Source organism: Pteropus alecto, unplaced genomic scaffold (genome assembly GCF_000325575.1).
Source record: "Pteropus alecto unplaced genomic scaffold, ASM32557v1 scaffold61, whole genome shotgun sequence".
NCBI lineage: Eukaryota > Metazoa > Chordata > Mammalia > Chiroptera > Pteropodidae > Pteropus > Pteropus alecto.
Genome location: NW_006434835.1, coordinates 17156346 through 17162131, shown reverse-complemented (window position 1 = coordinate 17162131; position 5786 = coordinate 17156346). Strand labels below are relative to the sequence as shown.

At 51.6% G+C, this 5786-nt stretch overlaps 1 protein-coding gene across 1 annotated transcript in view; it reads right to left on the bottom strand.

Annotated features, from left to right (window-relative positions):
• The window catches only part of BABAM2 (BRISC and BRCA1 A complex member 2), a 349865-nt gene that overhangs the window by 607 nt on the left and 343472 nt on the right, over positions 1-5786 (bottom strand). The window lies entirely within an intron of this gene.

Below are 5786 nucleotides of genomic sequence, written 5' to 3'. Positions count from 1 at the left end.
CCTTCTGGATTTTTCCAAGGGATGAACATGTACTTCACTACTGTGTTATCTTGCACGAATATTTAAAGGGCCTGTACGCAGACCCTCCTGGCTGCCAAATCCTATTAGACAGCAGTACTCAGGTTCCGTCTGCCGGTTCCCAGGCATAAGACAAAGGCTTCAAGCCACAGTGTGACCAAGCCAAACACCCAGCTGTTTTGGTGATCTGAAATATCACGAGGGTTGCACTTTTCACTCAGCTGGATCTTTGACTTCATGTAGACAAAGAGGGTCTAATAAAAAGGATTTCTAAGTGCCCATGGTCTACATTTATTTCTAAACATATACGTAGTTTGTTCTGCTGGAAAGAAAGCCAGGCTGGTCATCAGAAAACCTTCCCCGGTCAAAGACTAGGGGCCGGATCTGGGGCGTGCCCCTCTGCTGTTTAGACTTTCTGGCACCCAGATTGGAACGGAAGCGGGCTCTTCATCGCCCATCAGGAGAGGGGCATGTGCAGGGCCCACTCTGTGCTGGGCGCTGTATGAGGTGCCAGGGTTTGAGATGACCCAGACATGGAACCCGCCATGCAGGAGATCTTAGTTTAGAGGAGGAGACAGACACGTAAGTGATACTGAGCGGTAAGGGCACTTGTGGAGGTGCCAGGAGGCACCAGTCTGGGGCAATCAGGAGAGACAGCAGGCCTTGCGGGGTTCTAGGCAAAAGACACAGCAGACGCAGAGGCTTGGGGGCATGGGACGGCTAGCTGTGAGCTGGGAACCAAAAGGTCTGCCAGAAGATAAAGGATGAGAAAGTAAGTAGAGGGAAAGGAAGCTGGAGAAGTCAGGGTGGGCACCCCACGCCCTGGTCAGCCAGGCTTGCCTCCTACTTCCTCCTCCCCTGCCACTGACTCCCACGAGATCAGAGTGGTCACACCTTACTCAAGTGGCTCACCCAGAATCGTGACAACTAGGAAGGGCCACCAAGAAGACCTGTCACCCAGACTGCAAAGGCCTTAGGTACCTCACCCAAGGAGCCTCCCACAGTCCGTTATGTAGGATATGGTTCCAATAAGCTTGGTGCACCAGGCTCCCAGGAGATCAGAACAGCAAATAGAAGGAGCCGAGGAGCTAACTTAAGGACAAGAGACAGACCAGCCGAAGCAGCTAGAAGAGAGCGAAGGTGCTCAGAAGTCCTGGTAACTCAAACAGGGATCCTTCGGTGCAGGGGCGAGTAGCCCCACGCAACTCAGCAGGCCGGGGCCACCCTAGATCCCAGCACAATGCAGTTAGTGATGACACCTGACTACCTTCCCGTCCCCCAACACCGAGACCCCTGAAACCTTGTTTTGAATTTCACCACTTTGCTCTGGCTTTCTCAGTCCTAGCCTCTGAAACCTCCCTGCACTTAAATGTTGGCTCCCTGCGCTGGAAGCCCCCCTTCTGTGTGACGTCACGCAGCATCACCGAGCTCCTTCTTCTCTCTTCCTCACTCCGCCTCCTTCCCCAGAGGAACACCCTCCCCAGGTCTCTCCTGTCTGACTTTGCACTCGGGCTCAGGCACAGCGTGGTTACTCTCAGGCTTACACCACCCTTAGCAGAGAACCAGCCAGTCTGGGTCTCCAGCCCTCATTTCTCTCCCAAACTTCTAGTCCCACATTTCCAAGCACCTGCAGGACACTGACCTGGATGTCTCTGTGTTATTCAAACCAGCATGTTTGTCCCAACTGAAGTGCTCCCCAGTATTAGGTCTTGGAAAGTGCTTTGGCCCATCTGCACTTTGTAAGGGAACCCTGTTCCTACTTCTCCCTAGACCCCTGTGCTGAATTCATCCTGCGGGTTCTTCTTCCTCCCAATATCCCCCTCTCCTTCCTGACACCTTCTTGTTACCTTTCAATAAAATTGCTGTAGAGGCCTGTTGCTCCCCTGGACACAAGACCAACTTCACCTTTCTGCTTCGACTAGATAAATTCTCAGAGAGCAGTCACTAACCCAACCGAGAATCTTCAGGTTCCCCAAACTCACAGCCTGGCACTCTATGACTTTCACTGTCTGGCTCCATCCAGAACACATTAAAAAAAAAATTAACCTTTTCCTCCAGTACATTTTTGGAATCGTAAAACCACTCCCCATCCTACACACAAACACTTCGAGAATCTAAAAAAGCCAAGGATGCTCTCCCAGAAACACTGCAGGTAAGTCTCCCTACTGCGATGTTACATGCAACTGGGGCATGCCGCAGACCCCTAAAAGCCCATGCACGTCTAGGATGTGAGCTCTCCTCGTCCGCCCACGATTCGGCCACTTGCTCTTCCCCACGCATGTCATTTTCCACCTTTGGGTCTTATTCATGCTCAGGCCAAATGTCCTTGCTCCCATCAAGCCTTCCCTGGTCACCAGACAGTTCTCTCCCCGTTCATAGATACTCTTTGTGATTCTTCCAGGGCATCTGTCACATGTGCTCACATCTTGCTTGCTGGGCTGCACTGCCAGCCCTGGAAAGCGGGGAGCACGTCCTCTTCTTGGTGACCCCACAGGCCTGCCCACAGAGAACACTCAGTGAGGCCTCTGGGCTGTAATTAAGGTGACTACTGACAGCCACCAGTTTGCGGGAAGCAGTTAAGCCATGTCCATTACACGCTGTTTAACAAAGTGAGGGAGAGCAACCCCAGGAAGCAGACAAATGTAACATTCAAGTACGGAGGAAGAAAATATAACCCATTCTCAAACTTTAAACTATGCCAACGCGTAAAGAGAAAGAGAGAGGAAGCCCCCTCCTTCATCCACATCTTGCTCAACACGGTCCTGAGCCAGCTGAACCATCGCCTTCCCTGAGACGTAGGACCTCAAGCCCTTTCCTCCCCACTGTCCCATGCCACAATCGTCCCTATGAAGAGGGGGGACCGTGCTGGGGTAGAAAGGGCCCTAGACCTAGAGTGAGAAGCCCTGAGCTCTGTTTCCTCATGGAGAGGAGTGGGCATGAGCCCACCCTGATGTGACGCTCACAGGAGACAACGGGAGGAGGAAGGAGCAGCTTAGTTTTTCCTTGGAAACTTCTAGGGGAAGTGGCTGCAACAGCGCAAGCTCCTTAGACCAAAAGGTCTTGGCAAGAGGGAGCATATCTTACAGCAAGTTCTTTCCTCCCTCAGAAAGTTCTGAAGTTTCCTGTCCTGTCCTGGGCTTTCCCTGCCAGGGCGAACTGCGTGACACCGGGGGGAAGCAGCACGGAGAAGGGCTATTTAAAGGCATGATGCTACCAGCTGTCAGCGAGTGCCTCTCAGTCAGTAAAGGGAGAGGGCAGAGGTGGAAAAGGAAAACCACGCGGCTCCCACCCGTGTATAGATTTTTTTAAAGCGCTGTTTTCATTTACTTCACTTTTTTTTTTTTTTTTAAAATTAGAGAAAATGGAGAGCTGTCCAGAGTATATCTTGCCATTGGCACTAGTTATCTGTCACCTTTTAAAAAATCTTTGACCCAAAGACAAAGTGTATGACAAGCTTTAAAAGTGTGTGTTACGTGGTGGGCGAGGGAAGGTCTCACCTCCCCATTAACTGGCCAAGGCTTCCGGTCAGCAGGGAGAGGACCCTGTGGCGGTCAAGCTCCTCATTCTAGTCACAGGGGAAGGGAGTTTATTTTTAGAGCAAACTGGAGCTCAGTATGCCTTAGGACAAAGTGAGGTTCTGACCCTCTTCACTGATCTCAATCCTTTTGCTGTGGGTTTTATAAAATCACAACTCAGTCCAATTTTAGAGTCTCAGGTTAGGAGAATAAAACTAAAAGAACTGACCCCAGGCGAGGCTGGGTAGGTTTTCCGCGAACTCAGAGGATTGGCTCTGGCCTGGCCTGGGCGCACAGGCATAGCAGGGGACAGAGCAGACAGACTTCTTGGAGCAGGAGTTGGGGACTGAATTGCCCAGCGAGTCTGCTCTTCTACATCTTGGATCCAGGGGTAAAGCTCTTCTCTGGGCACATCTACAAAGTGGGGGGCAGAGCCTGACGATGTGGGGCCCTGTGGCCATGGACTGTGAAGGACAGGTGGTGCAGTGTGGGCTCTGGAGCCAGCCACACCTGGGCTCAAGGCCGGGCCTGGCTCCTTACTGTATTGCTTGGGCAAATGACTCGCCTCTTTAGTTTTAGTGTCTTCAACTACAAAGGGGAATAATAACGCCTGCCTTAAAGGGTAATCCTCGTGAGGATTAAATGAGATGATCCAAGGAAGCACTTGGCCTGGCACCTGGCATAACAGATGATCAATAGGTGTCAACTGCTGACAAAGGACCGAGCTGGATCTGAGAGGGAGGGGCTGAGTCTGTGGGGACAGCCGGACCCTGTGTGGAAACAGTGGTCCTAGGGTCCTTGCCCTCAGTTCATTCCTTCCCCTGTGGCTTCTTGGGTCACTTCTTCTCCACTTGTCTTATAAAGCAGGTAGTTGGAGGCACCAAGACAGCTGGCCTCAGGGATAACCACCCAGCCGAGGTCACTGGGACACGGTGCATCTCTTCAAATCCAGTCCAGAGCTGCTAGTGGTGCACTTGTGGTGTCTAAAGACGAGTTCTATAGTGAGAGGCACCCGCACACCCTTCCTGCCCCAACCTGCTGGTGTGCTCCCGCTTGGTCCAGGGGTAGGCTGAAGCCGTGACCTGGATGATGACTAAGAATCACGGGGATCTGACTGCCCATGATGGGGTCCTGAAGCTGGCCTCAAACAGATCTTTCTCTGTTCAGGACAGCGTGCATCGTAACGGGGAGGCAGTGGGGGGAGTGGAAAGAGCACTGAACCAGGAGGCAGAAGACATGGGTTCTAGTCCAGACCCTGGCTTGTTTTGTCATCGGGAACTCGGACTCAGTTTCTTTACCTGTAACAGGAAGATTTATACTTGATCTCTAAGTGCCACCTAGTTATGGTTCTGAGATATCCATGGGACCCCGAGCAAGCCACGTGACCTGACCGCGTCTTGATTCTCTGTCTTTCACAAACAGGACAGGTCAGCGATGGACACTGCAGAGCTCCGAGCAGATGTTTAGAGGCAGCACAGGCAGTTTACAAGCACAGAAGGCCTGTTCCTCTCAGCCAGCCCTCTGTCCTCCCACTGAGAAGAGGGCTGGAGCTGTCAGGGGAAACAATCCCAGGGAAGGGGCTCTGGGGGCACTGAAGAAAGTTACGACAGGGAACCGTCAGGACCGTGCTCAGAGGCCCTGGGGAGAAGGCAGTTAGAAACCCTGTTCAACAAGGTCTCATCAACAGGGTTTTTCCTTCCTGGAATTATAATTTTTATTTATTCAATGGTTCTTTTCAAAAGAACAAAAATCCATGGAATCAACATCTGAAAATCTGAATCAATACAACTTTAAGAAAATGAAAACAAAAACAGGAACTATAAAGCCCAAAGAGGTTCGGGCCTCTGGGGAAAGAGGAGGAACCACACGAGGCAGGTTAGGCGTGCACAGCTGGTGCTCAGCCCAGTTCATTCTGCCGAGTGTGACAGGAGCCATGCTCTCACTCTGCAGGCGAGAAAACAAGCTTAGTGAGTTAAGACACCTGCTCAATGTCACCCTGATCCTAGTGCCACTGGAGCACGTCTTCCCACTGGGCATAACCACGGGGAGGGGACCTTGCTGCCGTTAGCCTCATTTACTTAGGACTTTTTATTTTGCAAGAGCCTAAATAATTGCTTTCTTCCAAAACTGGACCAAAAGTAGGCTCTTTCTGGAATTCAAAAATGCTTTTCTTTGGGCAAGCATAAGATGAGCCTTATGACATTTGCCAGAGTCAGGCCAGCGTGGTGGTGGGGTGGGTGGGGTGGGGTGGGG